Here is a 23,803-nt window from a genome sequence, read left to right as displayed (position 1 = left end):
GAGAAAATAACTAACTGCAAATCTACCTTTTTATTTTCAAGGAAGTCTGGTTTTATATAAAGATGATAAACACACATCTGGGCCTTCACTTATGAGTAATTTAATGTAGCCAGAATGACTGCTGCCCTGAAAAGCAATTTGAGAAAGACATTGTGTCAAAAACGGTGGTTTGTCTTATGAAGAATACATCATTTAAATCCAAAGCCACATTTTGAGTCTTTTTCTATTCATGTGTTCTGCCTGATGTTATAAGTATTTCTTTACACATCTTAAATCAGTATAGTTCAGTTGCTGTGAAGCTAAAGCTACAGTTCGCTATCTGTGGACGCTACAGTATATTGTGTATAACTTTACAAATGTAGTTGGAGACCAACCTTTGCTGTTCAAGGAAAATTTCTGGCTTCAATCACTCTCTCTTTACCGTGTTGTGTGCTACCATCATCCACTGAAAGATACTTCTTCTGAACCCTGCATATTAAGTGTTGAATTCGCCTCGCACTGCTTCTACGGGGCACACAGTGCTTCATTTTGGATCCTCTGGTGTCTTCATGGTGATCTGGTGGTAATGTGATCTATTGGCCTTCGTGGTCAACGAAAAGCCTGGTCCAGCCAGGTTCGTATTTATCTGTCTGTCAAAAAATATCATTTCTAACTGTAAATTTTGTGTCATCTGGAAGGCAGAGCGCTTCTAAAGATTTCATAGTCACCACACTTGGAATATCTTTTTTTACCAGCTATGTTAAATGAACTCAAGTCAAGTCATGTAAAATGTTAAAAAAAAAACCACACTTGTTCATAATAGCCAAAATACCCAATATACTTGTCAATTTTTATTGAGGTGAATAAACAAAGAAAAAACATATTTAACCTGCTTACATGAAGTTAAAATGTAAAGATGTCTTTCTACTTCATGATCTTTATTGCAAGGCATTAGATTTCCTATTGTTTTGCATGCTTTGTTCTTCAAGTGGCATTCTTGACAGACACCATCGTTATGTAGAACATTTTACATCTATGGATTTTAAAATTCTGGTAAGGATCTAGTCAGATATAATGTTGTTCTTGATAGAGCTTTTCCCCAAAAACTCATTTACTTCTAGAATTAACTTATTTGAAGATAAGCATCTCATCCCTACAGCTAAAACAAATATTCCCTGGCTGGTGATGCTTTGGAGGTGGGCTGTCATCTGCTGGACTTGAGAAACTCCTTTGTTCATTGGAAGTTTAAATAGTCTCCCTTTCTCTCCCCCATCAATCTTTTGGTGTGCACCTCCTGATGTGAACTGTTTCCCTCCTCTTAACTCATATTTTAAATTGATTGGTACCTTAGTGAATGCACTTGAAACAAACATCGGTCTGGTATCAATATGTACAGTTCATTGCTGGCTTTGATCAAAACATTATGGGTGACCACAACTTTCTGTCAAACTATACCTTGTTTCTTAGTCCTGTTTTTTTGTGTAAAGGTCTGGGAACATGGAACTAGTCAAGTTGTAGAACTGATCATGGTCATAAATTATTTGTGATTGACTCTTGATCAACATATCACCAGAACATTGTAGAAAAATCTTCAGGGAATGCAACCAGTTTTCCTTTGTTGCCAAGTCATAATCATCTGGCCAATATATCTCCTGCAACATCCTGACAGGCTGACTACTTAGGTCCAGACTGTCAGCCAAATGTCAAAAACAATGAGGAGGAACTTCCATAATGTGGTCAAGAAAGGAAGAAAAACACAAACAAAAAAAACCAGAAATGACAAACAAACAAAAATGAAAGCATAATGTACAAATGTGACAGGAAAACGAAAACTTCTTATACTCTGTCCCTCAGCTCCTTGTAAATGTTAAAGAAAAGATGCTACCTTACGGAAGTGTCCAATCTCTCTTACCATGGCCACTATTTCATCCTTGCACTTTTGTTGATCTCACTAATGCCAATCTGTGCAGCCCAGAGCAGATTAGGAGAGATGTGCACTAAAGGGCCAGTGCATCATGTCCAATCATTTCACCACTGGCAATTTACTGAATGTAATGCTGAAAAAGGATTTCATTCATTCAGCCTATCAGATTAATAAAAAGTTTTTATTCATAGTGCCTATGAGTATTTTCTGTATATGGTAACGCTAAGTAGTCTTTCCCCTTACCAAGCCCTAGACAGCATGGTTCAGTAGAAGGTAAATAGAGTTAATTGCTTCTAGTTTTCTAATCACTGCCTAGTACCCAATGTCTATCTAATAGCTCTGAATGCAAATTCATATGCAGCTTTTGGCTTGAAACTCCCCCAAATTTGGTAGCTTTAATACCTGACCTTTAGTGAGGCTAATCTGCCGTTTTGTTCTCATATACTTGCACTTTAAAGATTTATTAGCTTAATCAGCCAGACCTGCATCTTGAGAGCTGCTTAACAGGCAATGCCAGAAAATGCAAACCACAGTGATCATTTGTTCTGTGCTCAGAAGTGTAAACCTTCAATTAGAGACTAATAAGCTGTTACCTTATATAGGACGTCTTTAAATACTTGGTGTTTACAACATAGTACTTGTACATATTTATGTAACTAGAGGTTTATTAGGGAACTCTGTGCATCTTATAGCAGGCACTGTTGTAGGTTAATATGGTAGAAGCGGAAAGGAACTGAACAGTGTGTCCTTGTTTCAAATGACAAAAGCAGCTACAGATTTCAGGATTACAGATTTCATTCTGAGAAACACTGAATCGTAGAATCATTCTGAACACACATCTTGCTAAAATGCACAGCTAATCAACACCTATTATGATGAAACCAATTGTAAGAAGCCAAAACTAGTTCTGAAGGTTTTACGTTTGCTCAAGTGAAAAGTTAGGTGTCACCGTAGCATAAAGGATTTGGGGTTGATTTTAGCTCAGAATTTCCATTTCTCACTTCCCAATGGGATCTATGTGAGTACAGTGAGCCACAAAGACCTAAAGTGTGTTGCAGGGGCCACAATGGTATTCCTGGGTATCCACAGATACTAAATGTTTGTTCTGTAGCTTGATTTAAATGAAGAAAAACAAGATCTCCTTAGAGCTGAACAGGTACTGTTGGTGCTAAAACTCCTTTGTTTAACCCAGCCAGAAAAACACTCAGAGGAATTCTGCACATCAGAAGTTAAAATACTTTAATAGTGTGGGCTGTAAAGTGATAGAAAATATTCATAAGTATGTATTTCTTTCTTGTTCTTACTAATTGCAGTTTTAAACTTACAGTAGTGGGTTTCACTCCTCCAGCCACCACATGTATGTGTGGGCATTTTGAGGGCCTGAAATTTTTTAAACAATTGCCATTCAAAAATCATTTGAAAGGATAGGTTCCTGCAAAGGGCTTCAGCTTAAAAACAGCTTAAAAACAAGAAAAATCATATCACTTCATAGCAATAATTCACGTTTTAAAATACAAGCCATTTCTAGTCATTGAGAACACAAGAAAATTATAACTTTTAACTATTTTAACTAGTCATTCCTTCCTGCCTTCTTTCCTTCCTTTCTCATATTTTGGAAACCAACTAACATTCTTCCTAAAAAAATTACCTAAAAACTGTTCTTGGCTAGCCATTGTGTGTGCCGAGGTTTCAATACTGAGAGCATGTTAATGGCCAAATTATAAACCTTTGAGAATTAGAACTCAGAAGACAAACATTAACAGACCCTTAACTGCAGTAGCACAAACCAAGATGCTATAAATTATGGGGTGGTGGTGTTAAAAGCATTGGCTTCCTGGTATCTGGCGCCCAAAACCTTTTCATTTGGGTATATATCAGGCTGCAGAGAGGTTGCCACTTGCCACTTGGCCAGTATTCAGCTGGCAAAGCTGTTTGTTTAATGTTCAGGCCAATCCATGGCTCAGGCCTGCAACCAAATATTTTTTTGTCATGCCATGAGAAATATTTACCCTTCTCTGTTTTCTTTTCCTTCCTACAGTCATTCATTCTCCTATCTATGATTTCTATGTGAGACAATACTTGCCAAGTTTTGCAGCTATATGTATGAACAATTCTGGCACATTATTTTAATGAGCTAATTTCCATCTTTATAAGTATACATAAAGTCAGGATAGCTTCACAGATTTCTCATGGATCACAGGCATGTACTTGCGGTATGACTTCCTTCGCATGAGCATGACCACGTGCCGGGTTTGATGCCAGGTTTGAAAGCAAGCTTTGAACACAGGCTTCTCAGAGACTTTGCAGTTGCAGCCTTCATTAAGCTGAAATAGTCAGTAAAAGGAATTTTTTATCCCCTCTGTAGTCTGATAGCTGCATTGTGACATAAGTCTGTTCCTCTGTGCCTTGTACAGCTGTGATATAGCACAGGAATTTTAGCATTACTGTTCCTACATCCTGTTTCTGGCTATGTGAGCAGCAAAGCTTTTGGATACAGTCAGCCAAGTCAAGAACATGGCTTTTAGCATGTGCCTTCTGAAAGAATAAGTAAGCTAGGGGTATACCGTCCATTCTTGGCTCTGTTCAACTGAACTTATGCAAACTCTCTGATACTCATGTAAAAAGGAGGAAAAAAAGCTTGCTTCTTTGTATGGGAGTCTGAAGCCACGACTATCTGTAAAGGACGTGAATTGCACAAGAAGATGGTGCGGTGTATTGAAAAGCATGAAAACAGAAGCTCTTCCTGCCTTCCTGTTTATCTACCATGTCTTCTCCAAGTACAAGGCATTTGGAAACCACACACATCTCACCTAAAGTAAGATTCTTCTACACACAGGGTTTGGGAATGATGCCTTAATAGTAGTTTCAGCAGTTTCCCAGGATCAAGAGTTAAACAAACAGTTTACACAATCAATGTGCTGTGATGTGTTAGCACCTCCTTCCTTGACACTCTGTTTTATTGCTCTATTGGTTACCTGGGTCTGACAACAGATGCTCACCCACTTTTTTGTTTGCAAGCCTGCTGGGCAAACTAGATTGGAGTATGGGAGAAAACATCTGTTTTTTGAGATTGGCATTGATTGTCTCACTGCTCTAATAAGATTCTTATTACCTTACTTGAGGCCAGACTAGGTCTAAATGAAGACAACATTTCAATAGATTAGGCTTCACTATGCCTCATAGGCTTCAGACAGCTGCATGTTTGCTCTCTGGAAGCATGAAAATATCTGCCATAGAAATAACAGAGGAAATATTTAGACAAAGCTAGTGAATATTCTGTATGATTATGTCAAAAGCAAAAAACAACCCCCCCACCCCAAAAAAAAAGAAACAAACAAAAAAAATCCACACCACCACCAAAAAAAAAAAAATCCCACCCTCTCTCCATTACTTTAAGGTGGATCTATATGTTATAATATAGTTAACAAATCTGAACACTCAAGAACATTAATTAATCCCCGGGTCATTCTGTGTTTAATCCTAGAATGCAGCTTTGATAAGACAACTTACTTGCTCCCAAATGTTGGGAGATCTGAGTTCATTGTCTGTGAGCATAAAATCTTCTTCAACCCAAAATCTTATTTCCTTATTTGTAAAACCACCTTGTTGATTTGATATTGAATATAATCAGATGTGTTGCCGGAGAGCAATGTTTTAAATAAGGATGCACTGAAAATGATGAAAAGGTCAGTTACTGAAAGGGCAATGAGTTGTACAGGAGAGTAGTGTTGAAAAATTTAGGACGGTAACTCCTAAAACTGCTTGAATGTCATCTTCTGGAGCACATCTGGACTCCATCCATATAAACAGTATTCTGATGAAAAGCCCTGTTCCCAGAATAGTTTGTGTCCTTAATTTGAGGACTAGTAAAGGCCACAAAGAATTAAGTGTGATAAGCAGTTGCACTCTTTGCAGTCCCAAGGGAAGCTGTAAAAGTAATAGGTCAGATTTAATTCCTGACTCCAGCACATAACAGATTGTCTCCTATTGTTTTGTTTTGCTTTCAAAGTTAGTGGGGTGCAGAATTAAATCCATTGTCTTTAATTAGGAGGAACTTAAAACTACATCTTTCTATGAGGATTATGTGGGACACATGGAATAGCCACACATATAGGAAATGTAACACTCATTATTTGTAGCATGTGGTATTCTCAGTAAGTGGGCAAAAAGTGTTGCAAACAGACATGGGAAATAGTAACATTTAATAATGACCATTGCACATAATATATTCATACATATATTCACAGAGCAAATAACCAGTGCTACTTGATTAAGTACAGGAAAACAAATTCAGATTGCTTATAAGGAAAACATTACTTAATTGAAGCAATCTATTAGATTATGGAATAGCTTCCCAAGGGGAAAACAGGAAGCTTATTGTCTGAGTCATCCTAAAAGAGCTTCCATAAAGCCCTGGAAACTATAGTGAAGAAACAATAATATTTTGGCAGAAGATGGAACATATTGCTTAACATTCTCTCTTCACTGCTGTCTGTGCTTTGGTAATTTTGAGCCAGATTGTAAATCTGAAGGTTTGCATCCTCAGTGGCAAAGACCTGTAAATTTGATCTCAGTCTGATTCCAGTTTAAAACTTGACTCGAAAACTAGGAAGTCCAGCAGTAGACCAGGCTGCAACTTTCACAGCACCACACACAAAAAAAAAAAAAAAAAAAAAAAAAAAAAGTCTTAATTTGAGAAACTGATCAGGCTCTTCTCTAATATAGATACGTTTTGCAAACTTTTAAGAATCTGAATTGAGACAAAAGTAGGTTGGGGATAAAGATGAAGTTTTATGAAGTTAGGTGAAAAATATGCAAAAATCAGGTATAACCTTGTATGACAGTACCGGCTGGATTTCGCTTTTAACCTTTGATTTTGCTGAAAGTAAGTTGAGCCAAAGGGATAAAAATACAGATATACCAGAACTAGAACATACATAAAAAGTCTTGAGAAGAAAATATAACTTTTCTTCAGATACACCCATTAACTGTATATAAACAGTACCTTGGTTCCTTCTTACCAGTAATTACAGATACAGTGGTAAAAATATATTCAGAGAACTGAAACTTAAAGCAAAACTCAAGCAGAGTACATAAGAAATTATGGCAGTTTGGTTATTTTTGCTCTGTACATCATTTTCATCCATCTGTTTGTTGTTATTGTTTGTGTGTTTGTTTGTTTCCCTGGTTATATCAGCAGCAAAAAGAACAAAACTTGAACAAAATAACTGTCAGTGATTAAAACAGAGAATTTCAGAAATCTCAGAATGGATTGTTTCCATCAAATATCCAGACTGAATTTTAGGAAACCCAAATTACCTAATGCTTTATTATCATTACAGGACTGCAACCCGTTCTGTAAAAATCAACAGTGAGCTAAAATTACACCTTTTTCCAAAGGATCACAATCTAATTTAAGATATTAATTGAAGGAAAGTCAACAGAAAAATAAGGATAGAGATGAGACAGAATAAATTTATGAGAAAAACATGTTTGTCTTATTCTTTGTGATAGACTGGGTACGTAGTATGCTTTTCTAACTCTTAAGGCATTACCCAGGAATGATTATACAATTATTATTATTATTATTATTAATTTTATTGTTTAGCTAAAACCGTAGAAAACCCCAGATAAAAATATCTGGAGATGTTTTGGTTTTGTTTTAAAGACACAGAATATATTTTCTCCCCAAATTTGTAAACAAACGTTGCATTGCAGTACAAGCTAGTGTTTTTTTTTTCCAGATTTTTCGAACACTTTGGCTGTTTTAGAAACAAAATATTTTGAAAGCAATCAACTATTCTCCTCAGTTCCTTTGAACTGCTCTGCTGTAACACCAAAGATCTGAACTGTCTAGAATTTAATACTGATGATAATATCTGCAAAAGATGATAGGTGCATTTAAAGTTACAAAAGGCTTACTTTGTTTTTCCATCTGTTCTTCCATTTCATCAAGGTATGTAAAATTAAAATAAGCTAATTTGATGGCTATACTTTTATAAAGAAAGATCATTTTTCTATGAACAAGAAAACCATTTTGGTATAATGAAGCCAACATATGAAAGTCAACATATGAACAAAACGGTGTCTAAAATTTTGTAATAAGAATTCAAGGTTGATTCACAATTTTAGTTTACCTTTGGAAATAATGAGCACCGTCTCAAAATGGAAGTGTTAGCATGCATTTCATGTTGTTGATGGTTCCTGAGTAACACAGAGGCTAAAATTCCATGAAATTGCAAGTTAAGAGACTGCTTCCTTTTTGATCCACAGTATTTCTGCCAATTCACTCATGTACAAGGAACAATTATTCAAAATAAAAATGAGTGAAAACAAAATGCAAAAAGTAACTTTATCTTTGAACAGAAGGCAGAAACATACACAGCTATGCAGAGCACACTTGAAAAGCTAAACAGAACATTATTGGAATAACACTGAAAACAAATGTTTTCAGCAACTTTTCCTGGGCAGGGCTGTCTTTTCTCCAGATTTCTTTAATTTCCCCTTTGCTTTTGGGCTTCTTTTTACTGTCCAGCAACTTACCTAATAATGAGAAAACAAATACCAGCCCTTAAAAAATATGACCACATGCTTCCACATGGCTTTATATACGAATTCACAAAACCAAACTCAGTCTTTCTCATGGACACAAATAAAGCACTGCTTTCCCGTGCTCAGTTAATCTAGGAAACTGTGGCTATCAGCTCTATTTTTCCACATGCAGACTTGAGTCCTGGACTAATTGCTAGTCTTGCAGTAGCTGTTACTTAGCTAGAAATTAGCTTGGCTTTCAATCTGCGGTGTTAGATTTAAACAAAATAAATGATTGTTCCTGATATGAAATATTATAATCAAAGACTGAGAGTACTATATAACCTGTTCCTATTTAAATATTAAATTTGGCTGTTGATGTGTGTAGCTGGCACCAGTACTGCACAAGCCTCCTTTGGTTTTGGGATGCTATATTCCTGCTATGGGATTACAGGAGCACAAGAAAATGCGCATTAAACATCTATACTCTGTGTGAAGCCTGGAAGTTCACCAGGCACTAAAACTGGTATTTCAACAGCACAGTTTTTGTTGCATGTGCTTTGTCATCTCCACTTCAGTTCTCAACAGGAATATTTCAAGAAAAGCCCTGTTAATGGTTATATTGTTTCAATTTTAATCAGAATCAGATCTAAGGGGAACCCAAATACAGGAGAGAGAAATAATTACACAAAATTTTTAAGCCTTAGAGAATTTTATTATTTATTTATTTATTATTATTTTTTTTTGAGTAGATGAAGGTAGGGGCTATTAGGGAAGAGTTTTCAGAGCCTCTTCACCAATGCTTTAAGTACATACATGCTCAGTTGTGGTCTCTACTGAACATATTCTGAAAATATATTATGAAAATGGACACCATGGTTGTTCATAATTATGATAAAATCTATTTTTAAAGCATTAAAAATGTTTTAAGTACTTCATATATTTATACAAAAAAAAAAAAAAAAAGATCCTCTCTCCCAAACAATTTACAATTCCAGCATAAGTTAACATCAGTAAGTTTATTTTATACCAGCTGGACTGACCATTTGTTTACATGAGATGTCACTCAGAAAGCAAAGCATTTTTCTTTAATGGTGAGGTGTAAGCACCTGTCCAGCTCTAAGCCTTGCTTAAAGTTAGCCTATCTTTAAGTATTCTGCTGAATAGTAGAGCTTAAGTACTTTACTGAAGTAGGCCTTCAGATTCAACCCTAATTTTGGTTGACACATCATGGTCATTGTAAAAGAAATTAAAAGAAAGTAAGATTGAACTTGAAATTAAAATAATTGGATAGCTTTGTGGAGCTCTATAAAACTTAGATTTCTGAAAGCAAGCTATTTAAATTTCAAATTATCCTTTATTTAGATATTTAAAATAAATTTCTCAAGAGCTTAGGCTGCATATAGAAATTATATTTAAAATAGATACATATTTATATGTATGATTTGTATTTGAAAGGAGAGCAGGCATTAGGAATAGTATACACTCACTGCCAACAGCTAAGTCTGTTACATCAATCTTTTGGTCCACCAGAAATGCTCTAGGGCAAACAGGGCTACTTTGTGTCTGTGGAAAGGAAGTGGCCATACTGAAAAAAGCAGAAACACTGAACAACCTCTTCTCTGTATACTTTTGCCTAAACAAGGTAAAAAACCAACAACATGTACAACAAAGAGGCTACGGAGAAAAGTATAAAGCATAGGCCGACCCTGGCATGAAAAGGGACATATGAAAAAGAATTTCTTATATGTTATTAGTAGATGATCAGGATAGACTGTCAGATGGAGTAATTTTCATCCTTTACTATCTTACTTAAACTTCGGTCAGTTAAATGATGAATGAGAATAGGCAGCATATTAGGTATTTGTCCAGTGAGTAATGATACACGGAGATGACAACTATTCATTCACTGCATCCAGAAGCTCCCCTAGACAGGTCTACTTCCTCCTTTGCTACATAGTGAGTGAAGACTACACTCAAGCAGTAAGATCAGAGATGACCACAGCATACAGGTAAACAGGGAAGAAAAACAACTAGTCCATGAGTATGGTAGTCAGCATGGTAGAATCATTTCCTTTAGAATATAAAGTGTCAGTCTAATTAGCCTACGAAACAAAGGATGCAAACACATTATTATCCCAAGAGCAGACTCTCTGGAGGAACATACAAATCTGGTCACAGACTGTGCTGCAACACGTACCTGAGAGCACTTCACATACCTGTTCTTGAATGTGTTGTTGAATGAAATTAGCTAAAACAGTTTCTGTACTATGACTAAGTAGATCCATTTGATAAATGAATATAGAATGAGAAGTGACTGTAGGTGTTTAAATCCTTCCCCACATTGATCTGTACATCCTTCTAATATTTAACTGGCACTAGGGAAGCACTTTTCAGATCCTACCTTTTCAGGCATATTTATCATGCCAATGTTATAAACAGTGTAGGATTTGGAAAGATGTGAAAAAAGGCCCATGATATAGTTGCAGTATAATAACAGTGAACTACAACAGAGCAGTATGTTTCTTCTGTGGTGCAGCTAGCCAGGCATCTCGCTGCCAGGTTTCCATGATCTCCTAGGGTAAAATGGAAATTATTTAAGAGTTGGAGTCCTCGATACTGTAACTAATAAGGAGCCACAGAACGCAGAGGGAGGGTAGATCCACAAAATTCACCTGTGGAGGAAAATGGGGAAGCTTCTGTGCACTCCAGTTCATTGAGCAGAACTACTAAACTGGCTCTTTGTTTGGTCTTGACACGGTGCCTGCTAACATAGCAGCAGTACAGCCTTAAGGAATGTTTTTGCTATCACATGCATAAAAGCATCCAACCAAAAATATAATGAATGCCTGCAATTTATATATAATTCACACACTTGTATATATATGAGGGTATATCCTAGTCTTGTGACCAATTCACAGGCATGAATGCATACATGTGTGCACGCATATATGCAGTTTTGATTTCCTGTTTATGAAAAAGGCACTGTAAGAGAATTTTATTAGCAGATAATAAAATGTGGGCCTCTCAGATGCTTCATACAAGTGTTTCAGTTCATTTGTACTCAATGGGACATTCAGAATACAGGAATCTAACACTGACACATTGATATCTTGAGCTTTTAAGCATAATATTCATTTTCTCATTTAAAAATCTCATTCTGACTGTTGATTTGCTTATGTTTAGTGTCACAAGACTGTGTGATAATTTTTGGACACTGAGCCTTAGAATCTACTTTCTTCTAATATATATGAAGCAATTGCTTTGTTTCCCTCATTTTCAATAACTAGAAATCTTGGTTGTTCACTTGTGGAAGCAGAAGCAGCAATGGTAGCACACTGAGCAAGAGTTTCTGAATAATTTACTCCATGATTCAGAGGAATGGTATGAGGAATAATCAAGAGCCAGTACCAGCAGAGACAATGGTGGTCTCTATTGGATGTTAAGATACAGAAAATAATGTCAGGAAAGAGGCTGATGTTATGGCATTGTTTTTGTTAATTGTACCTGAATTCCCATGTTTGTTCTTGTGACTTGTTCTACTCCTTAATATTATAATGAGGAGCAAAGCCTTGAACTGGCATCAAAAGCTAACTGAGAACAACGTGAGTGGTTTGGGTGTAACCATGCTACACAGAAAATATATGTTTTTATCTATAGAATCATAGAGTCTATGAACCACTGCAACTGGTGAGCTACTTTGAACAGTGCAGATCAGAAATCCTAAGACTAGGGAGTGAGAACTGGTAATAAAATCATCACTTAGCAATGAGACAATGCAACAAAGAGGAGAGTATCATACTATGTAATATAGCTTACTGGAAGAACACATCTGACCGTAACAGTTGATGGGCAACTCCTCCTACTAAAAAGTTTTCCCGTGCTACACAATCGATATAACTGGTCCACTATCTTATGATTCAAATTTTAGAGCCTTTACCATTTTCAATTATAAAATATGGTATTCCCAATATTATTAGATTCTTGTAATAGTTTTCTTAGAAACCATAATATTCATGCCTAAGAATGTTTGACTTTTCTTAAACTTAGTATCAGTGAAATATAAGAGAGGGGTTTTGGTCCAGCGGCATTGCCCACATACAGGAAACATTTTTCCAGTTTTTCTGGTAAAAGGGAAGTCATAAGTAATCTTACTTCTCTCATAAATTAATCTCTGTTCACAAGAACTGAAGAGCTGACTCAAGATGAGAAATCCTTTTATTGCAAATAGAGTGAGTAAGAAGCAGAAACTGTTAAGTCTGAAATCATGAGGCACACCACTGGAGTGGGTCATTGACAATGAACGAGAGGGGACATCCAGAAAGACATGGGTGTCAAAGGAAGAAATGCTAGCAAATCAAGTGAGAACCAAATTATTGTATTTTACAGCTGAAAAAAAAGTGGATAGGCTTTTAGGTCCTTCTAGGCTGACATGGAAGTGACAAGTTCCCATGTAGACATTGCCCAGGCAAACTGAGGAGATACAAAACTGACGATCTGTCCCTTGTGGCTTTAAGGGAATTCAAGGAATGTTTCGTAACAGCAGAGTGTTTAATCCTTGTTTGCCTTATGAATTCCAGTTCTGGTCATTGCATTTAGCCTACCTAAATGACTTGCATATTTTCAATTGGATAAAATTATTCTTCTAAACTATTCTTCTAAAATTAGTCTTCTCTTAATTAAATTGAAAAAAAAAAAATCCCTATTGTGGAAAGCCTAGCAGGGAGGATTTATTTTACTTTATTTATTTATTTAATTAATTTTCTCACCAAAGTTGGCAGTATTTCAGGTGAAAGTGAGTTGCTTTGCTTCAAAATACTCTTGAACCTTTGTGGATTACAGCTCCACGTAGACATAGTAAAAATAAAACAAAATAGACCAATTCAAAACATTAATGCTGACTGCATTTTGAGTGCTCAAAACAGCCACAGATTTACCTGCCTTTTTATTATCTAGCAATTTCTGAGGAACCTACTACATATTTGATTTATTTTTTTTTTTTTCATTAAGTTCATTGCTGTTACAGCTTCTGGATTATATACAGTAACCTCAGAATTTTGTTGTGGTCTTATTTCCTTCCTTCAGCCATTCAGTTTCAGAGCCACATTTCCAGCTATTTCCATGATTGCCACACCTCAGGTATTAGTATTAAACTTCTCAGTACCCCTTTGACAGAATGGCAGTTTTAAACTGATGTAATCTGGAAAATGTGTGCACTGATGAAGTCTATTAGTAGCACAGACAAAGGCCTTATTTGAATCCTGAGATGGGCTTATTCGACTAGGGATGAGCAGATGGTTTGGAAGGAATCCAAGACCACCCAAACTGACTGTTACCCTGCTTACACTAACACCAGGTATTTTCAAATCAATTTTGCCCCAAGTGATATTAGAACAAAAATATTCTCATGCCACTGTGCCAGTTTACCTATAATGTTTGCTTGCTTGTTTTCGCAATGTTAAAAAGTTTACAAGATATTTTAGTGCATTTTTAAAATATATATTTACTTTTGAAAGTGGACATTGAAACAACCAGAAACCTTTTCATACGGTATCATGTTGAGAGCTCCGTCGGTTACTGTCAGGATAGAGATTTCAGATTCGCTACATAGACCTCTACCACTCAAAGGAATACCTGAATAAAGTAAGTAGACTATCATTATATTTATACAGTAGCACTTCAGGCATAAATTTTACAGCTGTTTATTGAGAGCTGAAATGCATTTATGTTCAAAAACTTTGGATTCGCTTTCATGTTTTGCAAAGAAATGTGAACTAGCTGATCCAAACCTTTCTTACATCCTAGCCTGCCCATCAAGTTGTCTCCCAGACTGGTCTTGTCTCTCTCTGGTTTATTGTCCCATTCCTCCATTTCTCCCACTCTGACTCCACACTTGTTTCTCATAGTTATCCTTCCCAACTTCATCCTTCACATTGCCATACATCTTTCCATTTTAGTTATCTCATCTGTCATCTCTTCCCTATTCCCCAGTAGCCTAGGAATGCACAAGAGGCTGCCTTCCTTTCCACTGTGTTTATCAAGGCCCTGACAGCACTCATGGACCTGCCTACCCTTGCCCACCCCTGCCACCCAACCCTGCTGGTGGCCCAGATGCCCATATCAGCCCCAGGGCCACCACCTCCTGCCCCTGTGAGGCTGCAGCAGGACCGGACTCCAGCTCCCCACAGCACAGTGCTGCCCAGCCATGGACCCCACTGAGCCAGACCCAAACGTGGGCCCGCAGCCCAGCTTAACCTTGGCCTGTCACTGCCCCCACAGAGGTGCCCTGGTGCCCCTGGCTGCCCTGCTTCTGGCTGGGACAGGCCCTGGCTGTGGGGCCCTGCCTGACTCCCCCCATGAGGAGACCCTGGCACTGCCGCCCTGGCTCTGAGGATTTGATGGCCCCCACTTTACCACAGTAGAGCTGGCACCCTACAGGAGCTGGGAACCCAGTTTTAAAAATGTAGAACATCCTCAGCCCATGGCCACTGCATGTTGAGTAGGCAGACATTTTAGGAAATATTTACCAATTAGCAAATCTCTACTACAGTTTTCATGTACAAATAGTGTGTTCTAAGATGTTTCCCATATGAAGAAGTTACAGTAGATTTTGCACAGATTTAGGAGAGGGACATCCTGCACCAAAGCCTGGGGGCACTTCAGCATCCCAAAGAGCAAAGGAATATATCACTGTGGACATAAAAAGCTTTTTCTTCCCTGCCCCTCCCTATCCATTTGCCCTCAGAAGTTGCTGAGCTGTTTTGACTGAAAATTCCACAAATAGCTCAAATAGCAGATAACTGCATGGAAGGTTTTTAACTAAAAATAGAAAAAAAATCTGAACTGAAAGTTAAAATTTGGCAAAGTTATAACAAGTTACAACCAACTGGAAAGGGTCAAAGCAACTTTAAGAATATAGGTGGTGCTCTCTGCCACACCTATAACTCATGCAACTTATTTTTCTTAAGCTAAATTCATCCATTGACAAATTTATGAGCTGCTGAGTGTTGTGTTGTGTCTGGGCTTCAGAGTGCTTTGAATTAACACAGGAAAGCCTCTTTTACGCTGAGAATGAGACATATTTGAAATGCTGGCTAAAACACATTTTCCAGAAATTGTTTAAAACAATATAGCCCCATAAACACTGGCTGACCATACTTGGACTCACCTCACTCCCTTTTATAGACAGCATGTCAAACATTTTGCGCATATAATCTTATAGCATACTTATGATGTTCAGGAATAAAGAAAATCAGATTTATTTTTTTTTTACTCTGTTGGAAATAAAAAACAAACAGGGTGTTGAGGCCTGACACTTAAATTTTTCTGAGAATTACTTAGGCTCCAGTGATTTGCTGCAGCCACAGAACCAGCAAGATGGAAATTAATGCTTCGCAGCCTCCTTCACCTCTCTGATCCCTCGGTAGCATGTTTCCATACTTCCCTTTCTTCTCCAGCTAATGGATCTTTCTCCCCTGAATTGCCTCTTTTACAGCTCCTTTTCTTAGAATTACTATAATGTGAATTTTGGTTGACTGATCATCCATGTCTCCTGTGAACTTATCTATAGAGTCTTTATGGAGCATGATAACTCTTGCTCTTAGGCTGATTACCCTGAATGAATTGTGCTCATGCTTGCTGAAGGTAAGCATGCATGGACAGATTGGCTGCTGTTATGTTGCAAGAACTCTTTTGACAGAAGAATTTTACAGAATTCACCCAAATTCTGTAGTTTCTCAGCTCATTAAATTCACTCTGTTATAAAAATGACTATTACTCAGTTAATAGTGTCCAAAATCTAGCCCATTATGCCTAAATGACTGAGGCCCGTAAACAGTGAAAGGGAGAAAGGTAAGAGACTGCTGAAGTTAAAGGCTAATGAAAGCAGTATGAAAGGGCATTATGGTCTTCCATAAACACTGAGCAACTGAAGAGGCAATGGAAGGGATTAGTTTGTGCAGCAGAGCAGTTTTGCCTGAGGTGTGCCAGATGTCTGAACTGCAGCAGAGGACAAAGAACAACATTCAGGACTTGCTGGGTTACCGAGAGTATCCTTCAGACTTTGCAGCCTCCCACGCTTTTTTGTGGACTGAAGAGCAAATCTGATGATTTATGTGTTCAGATCCATCCTCGGGATTACCTCAAATTAAAATGTATTATTATTGCTAATATAATCCAAAACTAAAATCCTTCCTCTAGGAAATACCAAGGAGTTTCTTTTTCTTGTAAGGAAATCTGTTGATCACTCTGGTAGAAGTGTACTGCTTTGCTGTAGTGATTTGAGTACAAAAAAAAAATAATATTCCCCACAGTCTTGACTTTGGTGGTCTCAGTCTTCTCTATGTCCTCATCAAATGTGACAAATTATATTTTGACACCCTTGGTAGCAGTATGTTAAACAAGAATAATACTGTACCAGAGATTCAAGAAAAATCTTCAGGAAATGATTGAAATTGTATAGCTGATGTAAATGAGTAAAAAACCTGAGAATGCTGACTGGTGAAAACAGCAGCACATTTTCAGCTGAATGGGATTTAGTTGAGAATCACTGATTTGGATGAGTTCCCTTTCTCTATTGACAGATGTAAGCTTGCTACTGTTCCTTCACAGTAGTAGACTACTTCACAAACAAATACCAAAAAAGTAAATCCAGAAATGAAAGACATACTTGGCTTCTTAGTTGTCATTCAAACTGTGCCTTTAAAGATGGGCTGTTAAACATTAATGAAAAAAAAAAAAAGTGTTTTTGTTAAATAAAAAAAGGAAAGCAGGTGCAGCTCTTAACTGTCCATAAAAGGCCAAAGCTAACTCTGCCTTCAACTGGAAGCATTCAGAATGAACTGAGTGATATGCAGAAGAATTTCCATTTGTATCTTAGGAATGCATAACTGGAAATATTGTGAGCAATTCCTTGACAGTTCATATTCTACTTAGAAAATATGCTAATAATTTGTACAGCCTCTTTAACCTGGCTTTTTATAAAATCTTCCTGGATGCCTCAAACAGAAACACATTCAGGAACCAAATATTTGTTCTGTTGTATTGCTCATGCAGACTGGTTTACTGTCGTCATCTTATTCATGAGTTTTACATTGCTGATTTCTATTTATTTTTTTCATCCAAAGTCTTTGAAACATTTCTTTGGGCAAATAAAAAAAAAAATTTGCAATTTATTCTCTGATATCTCTAGCCATTATGATTTCATTAAGAATAGAATAAAAAACAAGTTAGCCTGCCCTTTGTTTTCATTAACACAGAACATGCAGATATTCACATACATGAGTTTTGCAGGACGTCAACCTCTCTTGAAACCTCTCTCCTAACTTACAGAAGAGCTCGCCTGAAAGTTTGTATCATTCTCCCATTGTAAGAATGGAGAGAGAGAGCAAGCACTCAGACTTCATTGGGAGCAAGTCTACCAACGCTGACACAAATTAGAAGGCTGTACTGCAGTCTGGTGTAAATTTCATGCTGAATTAGCCTGAAAACTACTTCCCAGCAGTGGTATAGCTACTCTGGCTTTTGTTCAATTTCAATATCAAACAAAGAAAGCAATTTTATTCTATTTGTTCAAATAAATCATTCTCAGAGAAAGGATGCTGCTTTAGTGAATACAATACACAGTCTTTAAAACTATATCTGTCCTTAAAACTATAATTCGTGCTGAACTGTGGTATGACCTTTCTTTGCCATAATTTAAAATGGTTTCAAATATGATTTTGAAGTCCCAGATTGGTTCGATTCCTTAGGTCTTGGCTGGCAAACCCACATGAAGTAACTACAGTTCCATCCCTTCCTGAGAAATGAATTCCTACCCTTTCTCCCCACTGTCCTTTTGTGGAGGCCCTGCAATTATTATTCCCATTATTTTGAAAATATTTCTTCAACTGATTACTGAGAATCTTTCCAGACTCCTCTCCAAGGATTTGTTAATTAAAGATATGTTTGCTTTTCAAAAAGTTCTTCTGCTTGCTGTTAAATCAGAGTGTTTCTAGAAACACCAGAAACTATGCTATGTTCAATTTCCCCCTGAAATCCATCTTTGTCTGTTTTAATGTAGGTTATCTGTACCCTATGTCCCTAATCCATCTCAGTAAAACAAAAGGAAAATAAAGTCACTAGAAATTGCACACATCTGTCCTATTCCTCATTAAAAAAAAAAAAAAAAAAGCAAAGAAGCAAATCTTCCTTTTCATGGTCTCCCCACTTAGGCCTATAGAAAGCCTTCCAAAAAGAAGCAGCTGGCTAATGAGATGTAACAGTAGCTCTACATATTGGACTTTTTAAACATTGTCTACTTAGAGGATATGATGATTTGGGGAAAACACTATTTATGATTTTAAGTGCAAGCTATGGTTGTTTTACCATACGGTTACACTACTAGTGTCTTCAGTGAAAGAGGAGTTGGTCATTTGGTAACTTTGGCTGCTGCACATCTACACTCAATGGAGGGAAAGGTCATGGGTAAAATCTTAATGGATGGCTGCTTTGAGAGAAGTGTAGTGGGACAATGCATACACTAAAGATGTGAAGCACAGACACATAATTTCTCTGCAGGTGAAAAATCTCAAACAGCAGAAAAGCAACATCTTAATCCTTGTCTTTAAAACCCTAGGAGGCTATAAGGGTCTCTTGGCATGTAAAGTAGCTGGGGCACAGGAAGGGATTGATTATAATGGCAAGAGGAATAAAACACTTAGTTTAACTGTAGATTCAAGGAAAGTAAATGAAATCAAGTAAAATGAGAATGGAAGAGTTATAATTAAAAGGGCAACTAATGGACAGAAGAATCCTACACATCTTAGTCCTGACTGGAGCCTAACCATTTCTCTGGAGCAGTGGGGAAACTGATGCAGACAAAATGACATGAATGTTTTCTTCTATTTGAGTTTGCCTTCTCTCTCTATCTCTTTTCAGATTTATGTAAGAAGTCTTTCTCTGCTTATTTCTGTCTGTGTCATTTCATCTCCTGAAGAGTTATAATCTCAGGGTGAAGTGCTGTGTCTCTAAGAGAAAGCGTTCTTCAGCTTTTCTGCACAAACCCATGGGCTGGCTGGGATTTTGGCACTCAGAAATCAATCTCCTTAGTTTCAGATTAGTATTATCCAGAAGTCCTCTAGTTGAATGAGCAATAGGTGACTTTTTAGGGCTGTGAGACAACCTGAGGTCATGGATGCCATTTCCCACTAAAAAACAATTAAAATTAAAAAAATATTTCTGGGAAACTACATGTGTCTGGTAAACCTCAGAAGGGCTTGCAAACTGGATCTGTGCTCCAATCGTGCATTGAGAGGTCCCTGCCAGGGTCATGTATCTGAATGCTGTTCAAACTCTGCAGGCTTTCATGGTGCTCTGACTCAGTAAAGTAGGTTCCAAACAGAGGAGGCTGAGTAATGTCTCTTTCTGTCTTGAATTTTCTACCATGGATGTCTGTCTAAGTCTGTAACTGACACAGTTATAATGTGACTTATATTTGCACTTGGATGGAATCACCTTTTGCTGTTTATTACTGATACTGCCAGATGTCCACTTTCTTATATGTTGTCTTTTTTTTCTGGAGGCAACTAATGTTCTAATTTTATGTTGAACCACATCATGCTGGGTGTGCTTTGTGTTTTTCAGTAGGGAAGCTCCCTTACTTTTCCAGTATCGTCAGTCAGAAGTTTCTCTCTAACTGAGTACACTGAAAAATGAAAAGTGTTACTACTTAAAAAAAGGCTTGTTGGAAAAAATCACGATAGTCTAAGCTTGAGTTGGATTAGGTCAATCTTATCTTTAATGGGAAACTTCCTAGGCATACTTTCACCTACAATGCTATTAAACATTGTCAAAAAAACATTTTAACAGAAGTGTGAAATGATTGACTTCGTAAAACAAGGACTGTGTGAGGCCCCATATCGACAATAATATTTCTCTCAATAAGTTCAAATTTATTTACATGCTTTATTCCAGGATTCAGTCACCAGCATCTCAAATGTGTTTGATTTGTGTTGATTGTGCCAGGGGATGGACAGTATGTCATCCCTATGTGTCATAAAGGCCTAAAGCTGTATATTTCTATTAAGCTGTTGTGGTTGCGCTGGTAGAAGTTTGTATAGTGGATATTATTCTCTTTCTAGGTTGCCTACTAGCTGGCTTTCTAGTAAAGCCAGAACACAATTATGACAATTATGAAAACTTCTGAAGATAATGCTGGGAAAGTAACTTAGGACTGAGTTTTTCTAACAACTTTTTTATTCAAACAACCAGTTATTCATCATGACTTTTTTTTTTTTTTTTTTTTTTTTTTTTTTAAGGAGTAACATATTAAGCTTGATTTTGAAATCCCCTCATGTTTTAAGATAGTTTATCTTTGGTGAAATTCACTCTAATTTATACAAAAGAAGGTCAGAATCAGACCCAGATTCACATTACTTTTTCCTCCCACTCAGTAAGGAGCGAACGGAAGACCTCCCTCCCTTTCATAAGGAAGGTATGAGCAAATTTTCATTCTTCAGAGTTTGGAAATGTAAAAGGGATTGATATGACACAGACAGTCTCAAAATTTACAAGATAAGGCCGGTATCATCTCTTTTGCCAAAATGCTAGTAAAACCAACCATTTCCTGAATTGCAGTTTGTTCAGCTGTGCTCCTTGGACAGAGTAGTTTGAGTGGCCTATTGAAATAACTTACAAGACTCCTTGTGCTGTATTTGCTTCCAGCTAGAAGGTAATATTTTGTGGTATCCCTGAACTGAACTCACAAAGTAGCTCAGTCAGGTTTAAAATAATTGTCAATTGCCTGAATGAATTAAAAGAACTTGGCCAAAGTCACTGCTGAGTTACAAAAAACCAGAGCGACCTGAGGCTGCTTGCTGATAAAGCATGCACAAATATAACAGAAGGGAAAATTTGGCTTATGGTCAATAAAAGCACTGCATGAACTAACACGTATTCTGAGGCAAAATGGAAAAGAAGGTATCCTTTACCCAAAAGTACATTTCTTCCAAACAAAACCAGGTACAACTTTTCTCCTTGAATGAATCAAGAGAAGCCTAAAAGACCATCCCTTCTGGTTTTCTAGAAAGTGAACACATCTAGGTCAGACTCACTGGGCTGAGCCAGGTAGTGTCTGGGATGCATGCACTGCATGGGAGGCCAGCCTCAGATCTCTAGACCTCTGAGAAAATCTGACATACATAAGTCTACATCCACTGCTTAATGCACTAAAATATAAATGGTCCCCAGACAGAGTCAGGCAGAAAACCAGCTGTCATTACCACTTTCCATGCAGCCAGGCACAGTAAAGGGCTTTGTATAATACAGTGAATGATCTGGCAGGAGCTATAGATATGACTCCAGCTGTAATGCATCTTGGTCTGTTGAGCTCAGCCAGGCTGAACTTCATCTCTCCCAATCTCCAGTAGCATTTCAGTAAATGGTATTTTTCAATACTTACTGAAACTTTGCCAACTATTCTGATGTAGATTGACTCACATCCCATGTAAAAGGCACGTTGGCTGGACTCAATCTGGATTTCTATGGTATGGAACAGTGCCACTCATTGCTGGGTCTTGACTGTAACTGTTTGTCTGGCCCTACAGGGGAATGTGAAACCCTCTCATACAAATAACCAAGAGATACATTTTAGGGCTTATGTCTCTAAAGTAGGAGCCTTGCTTGGAAACGGAATTAAAGGATGGAGAAAGTCTGGTTTGGACTAGAAGGAAGGAAAAAAAATAGAGGGATTTTTTTTGGAAAACTGTAACTTTTCGGAACTTCTGAGGTTTTCCATTACAAGGGTGTCTATTTGTACATAATAAATCTAATTTTAAATATGGAACCCTGTGGATTGATTGATTTTGGTAAAATAATAATGAATGGTAAAGCATGCAACATTCTAATATTTCATTAGTCATATCTGTCACATCCAAAGTACAGGCTAGAAGGTTGGAAGGTTGAGTAGTCTCTCTCTCTCTTTTTTTTTTTTTTCAGAAGCTGTATCTGTCTATGTTAGCCAGCATGTACCAGTAACACTGGTTATAGTGTTTGGGTGGTATTTCAGTACAATCTCTAATGAAAATAGAAGGCCTATCTATGTTCATAATGTCATGCATTTCATTTGTTCTGTTTTACCTGTAATCAGCTAAAAGATAGTTCAAATATCTGAAAAACTAACATTTTTTTTTTTCCCAGGTGTTGCACTACATTTTTATCACCCAACTGGATGTAGTAAAATTTTTTTCTCCTTCCCTTTCAGTAATATCTGATTACTGCTCCATCTTAGGATCAACTAAGCGAAACTTGTTGTTCTTGATTTCCCAGACATTAGGAAATCCCAGGCGTTCCTCAGACTTGGTTGGAAGTGACTAAAGAATTGTTGGTATTGCCAGGAAATAAGTGTTAGATGTGCTAAATTGGATCTCCAATATTATAAAGAAGGATTAACTAATCTTTTCCAAGTGTATAATATGGCAGTGTTTCTTTTGTCTTAGGGAGAGATCTGTACACCAGTTAGTGTTAAGCAGAAATAGTTTTATTTCTGAAGCAATTCTGAAAAGCTATGCCATATTAGTACCGTTTGAGATATATCTGAAATCTAATTATTACACGATATTTTTGTCACAAGGATAAGCAAAACATGCAGCAAAAGGAGCATTCCTTCATTTTAGCTTTGTTTGTTTGTTTGTTTGTTTTTTTAATTTAACAGTTGTACAATCAGAATTTGAAATTTTTGGATGATGTAAAAGATACAGATCACTCTTCATCTTACATCCTACTCTTAAAAGTCACCTGCTACCTGCAATTTATGTGTATGCACAAACTTTGGAAGGTTACTTCTGAAGTTTCTGTCACATTTTCTACAAAATATCTGTAGCCAGTCACAAAAAGAGAGTTGCAATTTCTTCCTAGCAAGGACTTTGCTTTTCTTTGTTGCTTTCCACAGTTGAATGTTAAAAAGTCACTAAAGTCTTAAAGGTTATGGTTAAGGCTTTGTTTTTGCACACACATATTTATAGAACAAGTAAATCAACATACCACATCAGAAGAACAAATGCTATGCCTTTTGTGTTGATGACACAAATGCCACAATATGGTGTAACACCTAGTTTTGAAAACCAGCCCCTTGATGACAGTAAGAAAAATTCACTGTAGGATCTAGCACAGAAGTTGCATGATCTTTGGCCTTTTTGTGGTACGTGACAATTATAGAATATGTTGCCAAGGAAGATCCATGGTGGAATAATCTTCCAAGATATCTGTTTTGTTTCTGACCTTCAAGCATAATTCTGCACATGCTTCAGATAAAGACAGTCCCATTTAGGACAATGAAAATACTTGGAGTAGAGCTGGCAATTGAAATCTGCATAGTGTCATGCAAACGTATTA

The 23,803-nt window shown here is 37.0% G+C and overlaps 1 long non-coding RNA gene across 3 annotated transcripts in view; it reads right to left on the bottom strand.

The window, feature by feature from the left end:
- Positions 1–23,803, bottom strand: part of LOC121070568 — a 240,625-nt gene that overhangs the window by 25,591 nt on the left and 191,231 nt on the right. For all 3 annotated transcript variants that reach the window (XR_005820140.1, XR_005820137.1, XR_005820138.1), the window contains one exon: positions 27–126. This is a non-coding gene — a long non-coding RNA (uncharacterized LOC121070568). The remainder of the gene's footprint in view (positions 1–26; positions 127–23,803) is intronic.

This window comes from Cygnus olor, chromosome 5 (genome assembly GCF_009769625.2).
Source record: "Cygnus olor isolate bCygOlo1 chromosome 5, bCygOlo1.pri.v2, whole genome shotgun sequence".
NCBI classification, from domain to species: domain Eukaryota; kingdom Metazoa; phylum Chordata; class Aves; order Anseriformes; family Anatidae; genus Cygnus; species Cygnus olor.
The sequence above is the reverse complement of the archived record's forward strand: the minus strand, read 5'-3'. Positions and strand labels throughout refer to the sequence as shown.